Source organism: Ursus arctos, unplaced genomic scaffold (assembly GCF_023065955.2).
Source record: "Ursus arctos isolate Adak ecotype North America unplaced genomic scaffold, UrsArc2.0 scaffold_22, whole genome shotgun sequence".
NCBI lineage: Eukaryota > Metazoa > Chordata > Mammalia > Carnivora > Ursidae > Ursus > Ursus arctos.
Genome location: NW_026622897.1, coordinates 19,927,316 through 19,943,990, shown reverse-complemented (window position 1 = coordinate 19,943,990; position 16,675 = coordinate 19,927,316). Strand labels below are relative to the sequence as shown.

The following is a 16,675-nucleotide window of genomic DNA, read 5'->3' as shown; positions in this document are numbered from 1 at the left end:
GGGCTTCCAACAGATTTTCCACCAGCTGGGGCTGACTCCACCAAGAGAAAGAATCTGGGAGGGTTGAGGAGGGAGGTAGGCAGCACCTGCCTCCCCATGTGGATAACTGCTCACCTGTAGGGGTCAGCAACAGGCAGGTGCGTCCCTGTCCTAAGGACTCAGCTCCAACCTGGAGGCCTCACTGCCCAGCTGGCTGACGGCCAGTCACCCACCAGTACAGGATTGAGGTCCCTAGGCCCAGTAACCCCATGGAAGATCAGCCTATTTGATCTTTTGGGCATGAGGGCGGGTGGAAAATATCTCTTAGATATTTGGGGTTTATTTGTAAGGCAGTGCTCATTTCTTTGATGCTTCTTCCTCACCTTCCCTTCAGATTAGGGGACTTCAAAAACTCCAACCCTGTAGATCTACCAAGCTCCAATCCCCTCCTTCACTTTTCACCATCCATCCATCCATCCATCCATCCATCCATCCATCCCCTTAGCTCTGGGGCTACAGAAAAGAGTGATACTCATCTGCCCCTGGAGGTGCGTGCTGTCGCCTGGGAGGCAGACATGAACAGCTGCAGGGACAGGGCAGTAAATGTGCTCAAGGAGGCATCCGTGGTAACCTGGGAGCCCAGGGACAGTGCAGCGACTTGGCATGAGAGGGTCAAAAGAGAGTGGAGAAAAGGGGAGATGGATTCCTGACAGAGGGAACAACATATGCAAAGATAATGAGGCACATAAGTTTAGGCATTTGCAGAGACTCAGGAGAGACTTCCCATGTGGGTCCACTTGGGGGACGGGTGGCACAAGTGAGGATGGGCCATTTTCACCAGCCCCCTCCTCCCACCCCAGCCCCTGATAGTTCTCATAGTTGGGCAAACCTAGAATCAGTTCCTATAATGATTGCTCTGTAAGTCTCAGAGTTCAAATCAGGCCAGGATGATTTTATATTCCTGAAAACAGAATCCCTAATTTTCAAACACAATGATCACTTCAAGTGTAATAACCATTATAATAATAACCTGTTATACTTGTATAGTGCTTCATAGTTTATAAACCACTTTCACATTCTCTTATAATCCTCTATCAACAGCCCTTCGAGAAAGATAGAGTAGGTAGTTTCGGTATTCTGGCTTTCTGGATGAGAAAATTAATCCCAAGGTCTCAGCCACGTAAATAACAGAACTAGGGTTCAAACTCAGGTCTATATGACATCAAAGTGCATGCTTGTTCACTCATTCAATCATTCAGTCATTCAGCCATTCAGTGCATCATAGAGCACTGGTTGAGCACCTATTATGTACCAAGAAACATTTCAGACTCAGAGCATGGATAGCATGGTGGGGATATTAAGATGAGTAAAATCCTAGATGCAGAGACAGCACACTGACAGATATACCTGGACGGACAGGAAAATAGCAGGGCAAAAGGCAAAGCACTAGGAACCAGGAAAAACACACTCTCTACAAATACTTTCTCACTCATAACACACACACCCTGCAGCCTGTGTACACATATGTAATACATACATGCCCTTATCACACACAAAGATAGGAGCCATTTCTCCTGGGGTGCCCCCCCCACTCCCCAGCATGGAATGGGGACATCCCCACCTGACATCCCCACACCTGACATCCCCACCACTAGCTGGGCAATAGTTCAGACCCCTCAGTTGGAGGCCACCCTGTGGGGCTGAGTTTTGCCCCATCCCACGGCACACATAAGCATGCCAGTACTGTGTGAGCCCTGGTGTCATGGCAGCAAGGGTGTGATACACTTCTAGGCTGGCTGGCTGGCTGGAAGGGTGGATGAATGGGTGGATGGATGGTAGATGGATGGATGGATGGATGGATGGATGGATGGTGGATGGGTGGCGGACGGATGGGTGAATGGATGGATGGTGGATGGATGGATGGTGGATGGATGGATGGATGGTAGATGCATGGATAGATGGTGGATGGGTGATGGATGGATGAATGGTGGATGGACGGATGGATGGATGGATGGTGGATGGATGGTGGGTAGAAGAATGCTATAGATGGATGGATGGGATGGGGAGGGACACTGGGAAGCACAGGAGATTTCACCTAGCTAGAGGTAGATCCTAGAGGGTAGATCCCCTGCCAGTGGGCCCAATTACAGCTAAACACTGCTTTACTTTCTGATGAGGTCAAATGAGCCTCAGTTACCTCTGCAAAAACAATACCCACCTCACAGGACCTATGTGAGAATGTGTGATGGGAGATGCTGAGACATGTAGTGCATGACGTAGCACATAGAGATAGGACCTTCCCTCCCAGGAAGTGAAGGGAATGGACAGGCAATTAACTTTGCAGAGACTCAACAGATATCAGTCTCCTGACTTCCCACCACCATCGTCCAACCTAGGGCTTTAAGGACTTACTAGAGAATGCCTCTCCATCACCCCACCCTCTTCTCCTAGGGTCGGTCATTCATTCTTTTTTTCATTCAGCCAACCTTGTAGGGTGCCTATTATGGCCAGGCCTGGTTTTAGGCACTGGGATTAGGAGAAGAATAAGATTCGGTCCTTAACTTGCGTAGACAGACAACTGTGTTTGAGGTCCTGGGATGACACAGAGGACACAGAAGGAGTGCAGCAGTGTTTCACAAAAGGCAGCAAAGCTCTGAGAGGAGGGAGTCATAGAGGAGATATGCGAGCTGGGTATTACAAGAGGAACAGGGTGTTACCAGGTCAAGGAGATTCCAGACAGAGGACATAGCACCTGCAAAGGCTCTAAGGTGTGAAGTTATACAGAGTATCTGGGGGCAACTGAGCAACTAGGTATATTTGGGGTATCAGGAGTAGGAATGTGCCCTTGTATCTGAGTGTCTATAAGTAAAAGGGAGGTGGAAACAGCAAGGGGGGTAGGAGATGAAACTAGAAAAGTAGATAGGGATGAGCCTGGAAGCCCATGGTCAGTCAGGCCAAGCAGACCATAGACAGTAAAGCATCACCGGGGTGGTGCAGCACGGGTGGGACCAGTCAGATACAACAGCATTTATTAGGCCCCCGCTATACAGGCACAGCGCTAGGCTCCTCTGCGTATAGGAGGCTATCCTTGGCTGACTCTGATGATAAATGAATTTGACGAGGTATTTTCCTCTTTGATTCAGGCAATTATCCCTGGAGAAATGGCCAATTTGGGAGCAATTTTTCCTCTCTGAAGAGCCAGACTGGCTGGCTAACAGCAAAAGCAAGGGGAGGGTTCCCACATGGCCACCAACACCACCACCACCCACAGCCAGAGCTGCTGGGAGCCGTGCTTGGAAATCCTTTAGAATGTCCTGGGGATTTGGGAAGAACTTGAGAAGGGATCATGGTGGAGGTCACAAGAGCCAGAGAGGAAGAAAAAACAGGGGAAATCCCTTAGGCCAGACAAAGATTTACGAGTCTGCATTTCTAGTGAACAGGACAGAAAGGCAAGGTGGGTGGTGGCTGCCACCTTGTCGTTCTCAAACCCTCAAACCTTCTCCGGTCCTGCTCACAGCAGGCCAGGTTCTCCCTCCCCTCCTCTTCTCTCCCCTCCCTCCTTTCCCTCCTTCTCAGCTCCTCTCCGGAAAGGTTTATGGAGAAGACTCCAAATAGCCCCCTCTCCTGCAGGCATAGTCACACCAACTGAAAGGAGATTTAATTAGCAAAATCTCGTTAGGCAAACGAAATTATCCGTAAGACAATACTCCTCTGGACAGGGGGTATGATTAAACAAAGCCATTAATTGAGAGAGTCGCTTTGGCAGCTCCCCGGATGCATTCATCTCTGGGCAGGCTCCACTTTGCCTCCTTGGGCCAGAGGAACAGACTCTGCATCCTCCCTGCCGGCCCCACCCGCTCCCCACTTCGTCTCCGCTCTTGCAAAGCCCCTCCAGTTGGGGCTGCAGACCTCGGCATCTCATCAGCGGCCGCGCTGCCGCCAGATTCCTGCTAAAGTGCCTTGATTGCATAATGTCTATTTGCATAATGTAAATTGCAATCTCCTAGCTCGGGAGGCAGGAATCACAGAACAGCCATTATTTTTTACCACTCCACAAAAATTCTACATTTAGAAAGCAGATTTGCAGCTCAGAAAGCCGTATAAATCTGAATCCGCCAGAAACGCCATTAAATCACACCAATTAAGCCGGACCAACGAAGAGCCCCTGTCACTGTTCTCTGCACACTCAAGGACTCCCAGCCCAGATGGAGGCCAAGAGAAACTGGAGGCTATGGCAGCGGGCCTGGGAGCAGGAGCTGCAAGAGGCAGGAAATTCTGTCTTATAAACCCTAACACACACCCCCAACCATAGGTCCCATCAAGACCTGGGGGAGAAAGGATGAGAGGCGGGTGGAACGAGGCTGAGTTCTTTCTGAAAGAGGACTTTACCCCCATGTCAACCTCAGTCCGTACTTTCTAATTGATTAAGGTCTTCTTTCCAGCTTATCTCTTAACTCAGACAAATGACGCTGTGTGCAAAGCATCCCATGATGGGAACCCAGACTACCCCCTCAAGCAGTAACAACTGTCCTGACACCAGCAAGACCCCATGTGATTGCCCCCAAGACAATGATCAACTTGACCTTCACTGCCCACCCGCACGTACCCACCAACCTTTGTCCCACATTTTCCTTATATAAACCTGGATGTATTTTCAGCACTTTGGAGACTGTCTTTGTGACGTGAGCCTGCTGTCTTCCTGGTGTTGGCCTCACTGAAATAAATCCCTTTCTTGTTTCCCCACCGCTCCTCTCTCTGCCTGTGGATTTCGTCAGGGACTGGCCAAACCGGGTCTGTTTGGGCCGCCCCCTGCCCAGCTGCTCTTCTGCTCCTGCACCCCAGCTACATATCTTAAGCTCATTGCCCGATTTCTGGTGGGTACACTGTCTATAAACTTTCAATTTATGCAGCAGGAGAACATGTATCAGGATGAAGTCTGCACCCTTAGCAGAGGGAGTAGGGAGATCTAAGGTGTTTTGCACGGAGGTCAAAACACCCCTGCCTTTCAGAGCTCTTCTGTGACTTTTCCTCTCTTCTCTTCTCCCAAGTCCCTTCCGGCCAAGTGTAAGAAACCGTAGGAAAAATCCTGCTCAGACTGGGCTCGGCTGGAGTCTGAGTGCTTTTTAAAAGCTATTTCCTAGGGGTCACTGGGGAGAGAGGTGAGTCACAAGGTGCCTGGAAAGGGGCATTCCCTCTGACAACGATGCAAGATCCCAGCTTCCCCTCAGCCCGCCGTACACCTGGTTACTCTTTTGTCTCTTTATTGCTCATTCAATATTCATTTGTCAAAGGGCAAGATGCTAATGTGTATTATTAAAATATCAATAGTTTATGAGTGAACTTTTATGGAGGGTACAGTTAAAGGAAAGATTCTTGACCATCCCTGTCAGGAGCAATGGAGAGAAACAATCTTTTCCAACTCTACTATTTATTTCCTGATTGGAGGAACGACCGAACCGTTCTGAGCAGCTATTGTGTGCCAAGAAGGGCTGTAGTGCTCCCACACGCTGGCTCCCCTTCGGTCCCCACAGCACAGTCCCATCTGCATTCTGGAGGTGAGCAATCTGAAGACGAAGCAGGTGCGCCTGCCTGGGTCACGAAGGTGCCAAGTCGGAATCCAAACTCTTGCTTTTGGACTTCAAACCCTAACTCCCCTTCCCCACCCTGCCCCAAGTAGGAGCCTTGAAAATGCAAATGAGCTTTATGTTTTTATCCGTTCCTTCATTTGTCCAAATTAAACATTCAATTCCTGACCTAAGTTTCCAAACCCTGGCACCTTTTTATCAAAACCAAGCCCATTTACCCTCTCCTCCCTCCCCCTCCCTTTCCGGCATTAGCCATTTTCAGATCTCAGCCCCTTGGGAACGTGAATTGGTTCTGTCTCCACTCTTTGTTGCTTGAGTTTTGTTTCTATCCTCTTAAGTCACAACAAGGTATTCAGGCCCTCAGATTCTCTTCCAAAATTCAGCCGCAGCCGGGTCAGGAAAATGACAAAGGAAAGAGGGCCTGGTCTCTTAATGGCACAGTTCTAATGTGTGGCAGAAGGGCAGGAAGGAGAGGAGAGGGCATGGGGTATTCAGATAGGAAGGGCTGCCCAGACTACCCCAGTCCCCAACAGAGCCCCAGTAGCCTCTTAAGTCCTGATCTTTGGCCGAAACCTCCCCCAGCTTGGAAGGCCATTAAGTAGGGGGTGTGGGGATCCCTGGACAGAACACGGGCTCTAGACTTAAGGAATCCTTGGCCACAGGTCTAAGTGCCCTTCCAGTCCTGGCACTGCAAGCTGTGAGTTGCAAATTGGACTGACTTTTGCTGAAATGGACTATCAGGTGGAAGCTTCCACCAACAGCAGGACCTGTGAACACCAGCAAATCCTTGGGGAGTCCCACTTTGGGAGAAGATCTAGCCCGGCCTTGGCAGTGGGGGATGGAGGGGGGACAGCTTTAAACCCAGACATTCTGTGAGATAAGGGACAGTTTGATTTTCAAAGACAGGGTTTCTGTTCTTGTTGGTTGCAACAACACACGTATCCCAACCCTAACTCCCCTTTCAATGTGCTGTTGATACTCCCCCTTTGAGTCACGGTGGGAGGGATGTCTCTGTTCCCTTCCTGAAAGTGAGGTAGGCCTTTGTAACTGCCCCAATCAAGAGAATGTGGTGGAAGAGACGCTACTTGACTTCAGCAGTACCGATCCCAGCTGGCTCTTGTTCCCTTTGAGGATGCTCCCCCTTGGTGTCCAGCCACCGTGCTTTGAAGAAGCCTGAGCCACTTGGAGTGGTCACATGGGCCTGGCTGGCAGCCCCAGCTAACATCTCAGCCAACAGCTAGTATCAGCCCCCTGAATTATAAGTGAATGAGCCTTCGGATGATTCTAGCACCCAGCTTTTCACTTGCCTCAGCTGAGGTCCCGGACCCAGTGGAACAGAGACAAGGCGTCCCTATGGTGCCCTGTTTGAATTCCTGACTCACAGGATATGCACATAATAGACATTGTGAAGACGCGGAGTTTTGGGGTGGCTTGTTACACAGCCGTAGTAACCACTGGGATTAAATCGAATGTTTGCAGTTTCTGTCTCAAATCCAGCCTTCCCTGGTCTTCACTCTGACACTTCAGACTATTCCCTCCTCAACTGGTCCCAGTCCCCCTGAGCCTACCCCCTCTCCCTCTTCCTCCCTCTCCAAAAGGCAGGGTCCTCATGTCCGAGGCAGCCTTGGCAAACCTTCCTGAAAGATCATTTGAATCTTCCCATCTCAGAATCCTGGGACCCAGAGAAACCTGCTCTTCCTTGTTCCTCAGTGTAGGTCCAAGAGTGTGTCCCTGTGAGGGAGCTTTCCCTGGGTGTGTGGCCCAGCACAAGGCACCGGGTACCCTCGGAGACAGGGAGGGAACGTGCAGACCTATTTCCCCACACTCTCTACTCTCATTAAGGTTCACGCTCAGCTTGCTTCTCTCCTACTTGACTTGACTTATGAGGTCCCTTTAACCTCCGGTGCGAGGAGACATGATTCTCACAAAGGTCTTTCCACTGCGCCTCCCCCAGCCCCCCAGCCACATCTCCTAGGTAGGCTTTCCCGGAACAGGATGGAGGGAGGCACCCTTCCCTGCCCCCGCAGGGCCCCCGGGCTCAGACCCCTCCAGAGCCTGGGCTGTGGAGAAGGTGCCCTGGGAGCCACAGCCCGTCAATCACAGAGGCGACCAGCACTGAATCGCAGGCCATTAGGCGGGAGGGCCGGCGCCCTGCTCACTCACCGGGCAGCCATCGGCAGGATGTTAGACGATCGCATGGCGGCCATTCTTATGATTTATTCAAATACTCATTACAGTCAATCTATTTTTACACAGAGGTGAAGATGTGCGCTGATAACGGTTAATCATTTATAATTCCATGGACTGGTTGGAAGCCAATGTACTATCAGAGGCGCGGCAGCAGCCCAGCCTCCGGTAGCCCCAGAAGCAGGGTGGGAAGCTACGTAGCCCAGGGCAACCCAATCTTCTGGCGGACATCTGTGGAACAGAGACCAGGTGGAGGGTGCCGCGGGGACAGGAAGACACGGGAATCCCAGACTGTCCTCCAGGAGCTCACAGCTTCACTGGGGGGCACGCAGGAAGGAGCAGGCCAGAGGGGCGCTTGGCGTGTGGATGCAGCAGAACTTCGGGAGAGAGAGAGAGCGTGTCTAGCTGGAGTTACCAAGGAAGGGTTCATTGGGGAGACCGGACTTGGGCTGGGTTCCTCCAGGTGGGTAGACTTTTGCCAAGTGGGAGAACCAAAATGACACCTAAAGCGTACAGTGGAGCTCTACCCGTGACACCAGCAGGGTCACCCTTCCCCTCCCTCATGCCTCCCTAGAAATAAACCAAGGCGTAAAAACAAGTGTGGGCTATGAATTGGCCTGCTTCCTCCTCTCACTGTCTCCCCAGCTTAGCCCACAGATGACAGTGGCAAACTCAAGAGCTTCCCTCTCGAACACTCATGACACACATAACACATCAAGTCCACCTTAATGCACAATCAATAAAGTCTAATTAAATAGGATGTCATATTATAGGGCTTCTTTGTCACATTCAGACCTAATCTAATTAGAAGTCCACTGTATTTTACATTCTGACTGGCTCATTGTTGAGTATTTCTCTTGCACAATGCATGGCTGTTAAAGATCAGGTTCAGGGCTGGTCCTTAACCCATAACCTTATTGAGTCAGCATGGAAACACCAAACACAGTTACTTACAGTTCACAGTCCCTTTCCTGGTGAGCGGCATGGAGGACAGAAAGCCTCAGAGTCCTGCTCCGGACTTTACCTGTCAATAAGAGAAAACGTTTTTACAGATGTGTATGATTCTACTGGGAGGGAGAGTGAGGTGGGGCTGAGGGTAACCTCAGGCTGGGTCTGGTGTGAGAGCAGAGCCAGGACTCTATTCCCACAGTGCTGAGTGGGAAGGTTTCCTGATCAAGGGACTCTGTGTGCAAGACGATTATTATTGGGTAGGACAGCTAACCAGGACAGACAGAGAGGATGGCTCCCTCCTTACCTGCTCGGTGCCTCAATTTCCTGTGAGTTTCATCCCCTTCCCTATAGGAATCCCGGAGAAAAACAGGCTCATGGCTGTTGAGAGCCCTGAGCTGACCAAAGCAATAATCATTTACGGATGCCTCCTGTCTGATGGAGGACCCCATGCAGGGGGACAGAGCTGCGCAGCCCTGTGAAAGCTGGCAACCTATATGGGGAAGGCTACAAAACTGGCAAACCACAAAACCGAGGCTGTTGTTTACGGCAGGATTATGGAAGGTCCTGACGGGAGAGAGAATTTTCGAGGAAAGGTAAAGAGTCCAATCGGCCTGGAAGGAGAAGAATGTGCATGGAGAAGCATGATGAGGGCAAGACTGGAAAGATAAAAAATGTGGCTGCTCTTAATTCTCTTTCTGGAAGACAGCAATAACAACAAGAAAAACCCAGCACATGCTTATCAGGTGTCTGCTCCACGGTCTACACTGGCTAGGTGCAGCAGAAATAAAATGCATGGGTGGGTCCTGGTATAAAAGTGCTGCCCTGCCGTCATTGGGGAAATAAGATTACCCATATAGAGCATCATCAGATAAGACAAGACTATACGCACAGTAGTGCTGAACTGTGTGGTAGGGACTATAATTCCCTCTCCACAGAGGAAGGAAGTGGTGAGAGCTGAGGCACTGAAGAAGTAGTCAGGGGGAGGGAGAACTTGAATGGGGCTTTGGAGACCAGACAGGCAAGATCTGGCTGGTAGAAGGGAGCAAGAGGGCGTTCCAAGAAAGGGAGCAATCCAAGCAAGGATGAGAGGGGGGCAGCATGGAGTGACCTGGGGCAATACAGAAGTTGGGCTGCCTGAGAGAGACCAAGGAGGGACCAACACTGAGTTCAGCCCATTGGGGCCAGAGTATCTAGGGCTCTGAGTGTCAGGCAGAGAGGCCAGGCTTGGGTTAGGAGCTGGTAGAGCCATTTAAAGTTTTTCAATAAGGAAATGACATGAAGAAGAGGAGCCCTCCCCACCCGCCCTAACCCCTTTAAGATCTTCCTTTTAATTAAGACAGAGAAGCTACTTGGAAGAGGGTGGAATTTCAGATAGAAAATTCAGTCATGGGGTGTAGTGTGATGTGCTCATGGAAAGAAAATGTCCCTCTTGTTCATGATGATGTCCAGAGGCTAAGGCACCTTCTCTGGGGCTATCTACTAACATCTGCATGACTGAGGTTAATGGTTCAAGGAGGTACCTCTGAGACAAGCCCAGACCACTGGACTGCAGGTCCTTGAAGACAGGATGGCACCTAGCAGGGTGCCCAGGATGTATTGGGTTCTCAGTATATGTCTGTTGAAGTGCTCATCGGTAGACCCTGTTCATGCCAAACAGAATCCACAACCAGCAGCTCAGAACCAGCCGCGGGTTGGCAATGGTTGGCAATGGTTGGCAATGGGCTCCAACTTAGAGTCTTGAAAACAACTGACTACTGAGCTCAGTGTAAGAAGTCTCTAGATTGAAGTGCAGGCAGTGGTACTTTATCCCTGCCCTCTGGGATTGTCTGTTGAGCTGCCAAGCAACTTAGAAGATATGGCAGACTTGCCATTTGCACATGCTGCGAACCTGGGAAGGACAGCCGCTCCTGCAGAGATGGATTCAGGAGTGTTATAAAGCTTTTAACAAGCGGCAAGAATGGGCCAAAAGGAAAAGTCCATTTTTTCATCTACTAGTTTTTGCACAATAAGATCCTGACAGCCGTAAAGAAATAATTTTGAAAATAAAGAAATAGAGCCCACAATCCCATCACTCTAAACCTCCAAATTACTATATCCCATGTCCACATGCAAATCCATTTTTATTTTTTACAGAATTGTAGAAAAAGATTTGACGAGAATATATACACCAAATCCCACTCTTACATTCAAAAGTCAATTGCAAAAACACCGAATAGGGTAACGTGGTTTAAAAAAAAAAAGGTAGGTGATTTGAATTGAATACAAGTACAGGATGAGCCCAGAGTGTGGTGTTGCTGCCAAGAGCATTAAATGTGATCTTAGGTTGCATTAATAGTCACACAGTGTCCAGCCGAGGGATGAACAGTCCCCTCACTTTGGACTTAACAATCCATATTAGTTTAAGACGCAATTCTGGCATTACATCTTAATAACTTTGACAGTGAAGAGGAAATGTGAGCGGAGATGTCCAGTAGCTGAAAGCGTAAGTTCTCGGGGAGCCTGGGTGGCTCAGTCGGTTAAGTGTCTGCCTTTGGCTCTCAGGTCATGATCCCAGGGTCCTGGGACAAAGCCCTGCATTGGGCTCCCTGCTCAGTGGTGAGCCTGCTTCTCCCTCTCCCTTTGCCCCTCTCCCTGTGTGCTCTTGGTCTCTCTCTCTCTCTCTCAAATAAATAATTTTTTTTTAAAAAAAGCTTTAAAACAAATAATAAAAGCACAAGTTCTGGAAACAGACTGTCCAGTCTGTCCCGACGCTACCACTCACTAGTGGAATGACCACGGTCAGGTTACTTAACTTCACTGTGCCTCAGTTTTCTATCTGTAAAATTGGGCTAATAAGGGTTCTCCCTCTGAGGTTCAAGTGAGGATTGAATGATTTTGTAAACTGCAAAGTGCTTAGAACTGTGGCTCACACAAAATCAGCACTCACTGAATGGTAGCTATTTATTGCTATTTTGTTGTTGTATTTCCATTACTGGGAGGCTATGCAGTAGTAGCTACAAAAGAAACCAGATACGTGCCTTAATCTGTCCCTCTCTAAGATTACCCATCCTTCTCTCACGTGGTGGCCCTCCAAATATTTGAAGGAACTATATGAAAGAGGGGCTGTGTTACACTAGACAGAGGGATTGGACTAATTGCTAGATGTTAGAGGAAGTCAACCTTCAGTTCGATATAAGAGAGACGTCTCCCTCAATGACAACCATGCAAAAACGGTCAGGCTTCCTCAGAAGGTAGTGAGCTCCCCAGCACTGGAGGGACCCACAGCCTGGTCCCCCAGATGGGGCTTCACTCATCAATGAAGTGTTAGAAAAACACTAGGAGACTGATAGGGTTGACAAACTTATATACTGAGAAAACCTTAATATTGTCTTCGTTCACCATCATTTCATGAAGTAATTCAATCCCCCAAAGTAAGGAGAGCAACAAGGACCATTCTTTGAATTGAATAAATAGAGCAGCGTGGAAAGCATTCCCTCTCCCTCTCTTTCTGTCTCTATCCCTTTGTCTGCTCCTCTCTCTCTCTCTCTCGCATACACGCATGTACGCACGTGCACACACACATGTGGGCACACATATGTGAACATGCAAACTCTCCATACTGGCCTTATTTTTCACTCATGACCACGCACCTGTGGAAAAGTCTACGTAACCTGGCGCTGACCTGTGTACACAGGCTGGAAAACCACCTCTGTGCCGTGTATGTTAGGGCCTCCCAAAGCCAGCAGTTGGTGGTCCTGGCAGGCAAGCGATCATGTCAAAAGCCTTCACACAAGCAGCCATGCTGTCATGGAACCAGAATGGAAACTCAGGCCTGTCTTATTCACCATGAAAATAAAATGGAACTATAAATGAAATTGACCATTCACGTTTATAATATGAGGAAATTGGCGAAGATAAATGAGGAAGGAGTTGTTGAATGCTCATGTTTGTCTGGGAATGAGGCAGAGAGAGGGGCAGAAGAAAGCTTCCCATAGGAGGTAGCACACGCTCCAGGAGAGCTGAGTGGCACCCAGGGAGCACTCCTAGGTAAGTCGGGAGGGTGGAGAGAGATGAGCTTGGGGCTTAGCGAGGACATGAGTCTAATAGAAAGAGCACCCCTAACAGAGGGGTGTCAATCAGACATGGGCTCATGCCCTCCTCATTCTCTCATGAATGTGCAATCTTGGAGAAGGAACTTTAACCCCTCCATGCCTCGGTTTCCCTGTAGGCAAAATGATAGGGTTAGACTACTAGATAATCCTTAAACCAAAATTCCATCTGACATCTATATACCCCAGAGGCTGCCCAGACTAACACGCCAGGGAGGGCTCTAAGTCTCGTGCTAAGGTAGCTCAGTATATCACCCAGGTTAAGAGTAAAGATGTGGGAGTCAGAGAGTTCTGGGTTCAAACCCAGGTCCATCATTTACCTAACCTTAACCTCTATGAAACTCAATTTTCTCATCTTTCAAAGGGGGGTAATAGTAGCATCTTTAAATGAGACGATGCATCAAGAGCATTTTGTGCAATGCCTGGAACAGATTAATAATAATAATAATAATAATAATAATAATAATAAATGAAGGCTATTGTTTTTTTTAAAGATTTTATTTTTATTTATTTATTTGACAGAGAGACAGCCAGTGAGAGAGGGAACACAGCAGGGGGAGTGGGAGAGGAAGAAGCAGGCTCCCAGCGGAGGAGCCTGATGTGGGGCTCAATCCCAGAACGCTGGGATCACGCCCTGAGCCAAAGGCAGACGCTTAATGACTGCGTCACCCAGGTGCCCCAGGCTATTGTTGTTTTTGAGTGTTAAGAGTTAAGGGCTGGCAGCAGCTGAACGGAAAAGAAGAAAGAGGCAAAGCAGGAGGGTTGAAGACTTCTGCATTCATCCCACTGCCCATGAAAGCATTTCTGCCCTTGCCCCAGCCAGACCTTTGGAATGAGGACAAATTATGAAAACCCATTCTTGGACACCAAGAGTCTCTCCCGATCCTCCTCTTCTCTGAAACCCCTCCACGGGTATATGAGCAAAACTTCTGAGAAAGACAAAACATGAATAGACCATTCCAGAAGGAAACCCCTGAAGGACCACCCATCCATCCAGACGGTGTGTCCTGTGTCTCCCCACCTCATCGCCGAGTCTCCTCTCTGTTCCACTTATGCTCCCCTCGTCACCTGCCAACAGCTTGTGGTTGCTTACTTACATTTGTTGACTGAGGTTGGCAGTTACAGCATAGTAGGCCCTGACCACCAGGCTCTAAATTACACGATAACTAGGTAATTGAATACTGATAAAATTGCCTGGCACTAAATACTTGACTCTGAGATGCATCCCACCCAGCACTGAGGGTAACACACTGCCGTTCCTGAAGCCTGGTAAGAATCGATGCTCATTCCACACCTGTCTTCAGCCCCCACGGGGCCACACGCAGTACTGGTCGCCCAGTTACAGAAGAACTGGAAAAGTACCTCAGTCACGGTCCCCAGGCCCTACCCGGGCCCAAGACTCTGGGCCTGTACCTGTAAGTACAGGTAATACATACAAAATCCTGTAAGCAATGTGGGCACTGGTGGGCTCATCCTAAGGACTTTCCTACGTGGCAGAAGGAACTGGAAGCACTTGCGATCTGTCTACATTGGATGGGAGTAAGGTGTGGGCTCCCAGGGCCGCAGGGCCCTCTGCAGAGGCAAACCCTCGGGGGCCAGAGGACCCGTTCACAAGACAACCTCCCGGCCCTGTGGACATCCTCTGGGGTGTGAATACACCAAGACCCACAACTTGCTGATTCTCTGTCAGGAATATCACTGCTGTTCTTTGCTTGGCATCGTCATTGACCTGCCTCAGCCTTCTCTCTCTTCCCAGGCCCTAATTGGTCTCCTGGCCTCTAGCCTCACCCCATTTTTGCCCACCTACCACCTCCCCTCAGCAGAGGATCTTTCTGGAACACAAATTTGATCATGTCCATTCCTCCTTAAAACCCCTGTTGTTTGACAGAGGTTGCCAAGTGGCAGCCCCTATGTTGACTCTTGCCTGTCTGGCATTTTTATAAATTCTTTTTTTTTTAAAGATTTTATTTATTTATACAACAGAGAGAGACAGCACAAGCAGGCAGAGCGGCAGGCAGAGGCAAAGGGATAAGCAGGCTCCTCGCTAAGCAGGGAGCCCGATGCAGAACTCGATCCCAGGACCCCGGGATCACGACCTGAGCCAAAGGCAGACACTTAACCGACTGAGCCACCCAGGTGCCCCGTGGCATTTTTATAAATTCTGCCAACGTCTAAAAAGTGGGAGATTTCACATTTTAACAATCCATAGTTCTAACTTTCCCCCAAAGACTAGATGACCTAACAATGCCAATCCTGCCTTTCCGTGTGGCAATCAGCGGGTGATGCCAAGGATGAGTCATCCCCTTTTAATCATGCACAGGTCCTCCTGTTTACCCCGAGAGAAGGCGAGTGTCACCCTGGAAGTCTCTCCCATCACAGGGCCAGACACCCAGAGGCTGACTTACTCTGCCTGCCTAAGAGTTTCAGGTTCAAGGTGACAGCACGGGGGTGGGTGGCTTATTATGTTCTCAGCTGTGCTGTGCCAGCTGGAGGGTGGAGGATGGGATTCAGGAAAATACCAGTGCCACCAGGCAGGCCTGCCTTGTGTCCTTCCTTCTCACCTGGGCAAGTCCACTCCCAGCCTGGAGAGAGCTGGCAAAGGTCTTAGGGCAGTTTCCCTGGAATGCCAATGGCTACAGGGCAGGTGCTGAAGAAGCCCCACTCGCTTTATTCCTGAGGCCCCACCCCTGGGCCCAGCCTCTCCCCACCCCAACTCAGGGGCGGCTGCTACCCCCTCCCTTTATTTCCATCCCACTCTTCCTATCAAAGCCCTAACAGCACATATTTTGTTAATTGTACAAACCTAATGGGGGAATGCATTGGCAAAAAAGGGTAATGGCCATCAGACCAGCAATAAAACAAAATTAATGGCCCATAGGAAGAAATCATGTCCACTTAATCCCGGCTCTGAAACTCTAATAGAATAATGGAATACCAACGGAGGGTTTTTTCTCTCTATGCAGATTGCTTACACCATGTTAATCACTTGCAAAGCAGGCCACATACCACTCTGGCTCACATGACCCTCCAGGGAAAGTAGCAGACCAGAAACATTTAGTGCAAGGCTCATTACTGACATGCACCACCGCAGCAACACCTTCCCCCCTCCCTCCTTCCCCCAGGTGACTCTGGGACAGCCAGTATGGGGTGTCATTGAGAGCCACGAGGTGTGGCGGGCCGGAAAGCAAGACACATAATACCTAATAATAGCAAACATTTATTGAGTGCTTACTATGTGCCAGACCCTGGGCTAGCTAAGCGCTTCCTACACACTGAATCCCTCTACCTTATTTTCATCCTCTGTAGCTACAAAGTCCAGCAAGGTAGCTGCTGGCCACATGTGGCTTTTTAAATTCAAATCCTCATTAATTAAAATTACAGAAAATTTAAAATTCAGGCTTCGGCCTCGCCAGCTGCATTTCAAGGGTTCGACATGTATCTAGTGGCTATTGTACTGGAAGGTTCAGATAGAGTACTTCTCCAGCATCACAGAAAGTTGTATTAGACAGTGCTGTTCCAGAACACGGAGGCCATTTTATCTTGCTTGCTTAACAGATTCGGAAGTCAAGGCACAGGGAGGTGAGGCAATCTGCCCGAGGTCATGCCGCTGGAATACAGCTGCGCTGGGTTTGAACCCAGGTCCATCTCAGTCTGGCTCCAGAATCCCCAGCCTACCCACTAAGAATCAGCAGTCAAGGCTACAGGGAGGTCTTCTGAGGGAAGTTAGCAGTAGAAAGGCTCTTCTGTCCTGTCTCCAGCACCCACCCGCTCCCTGCCACCCCAGACAGCAGACAGACCCCAGTGCTCCCCTTGGGAGCCAGCTCTGTGGGTGTCTCAAACTAAAAAGGTCATCTGGAGAGAGGGAGGGCTTTACAGGTCATCTAG

The 16,675-nt window shown here is 49.5% G+C and overlaps 1 protein-coding gene across 5 annotated transcripts in view; it reads right to left on the bottom strand.

The window, feature by feature from the left end:
- PKNOX2 (PBX/knotted 1 homeobox 2) overlaps positions 1–16,675 on the bottom strand; it is a 272,005-nt gene that overhangs the window by 176,711 nt on the left and 78,619 nt on the right. For all 5 annotated transcript variants that reach the window (XM_057316694.1, XM_057316693.1, XM_026505481.4 and 2 more), the window contains exon 2: positions 8,706–8,775. The gene's annotated coding sequence lies outside the window, so the exon portion shown is untranslated. The remainder of the gene's footprint in view (positions 1–8,705; positions 8,776–16,675) is intronic.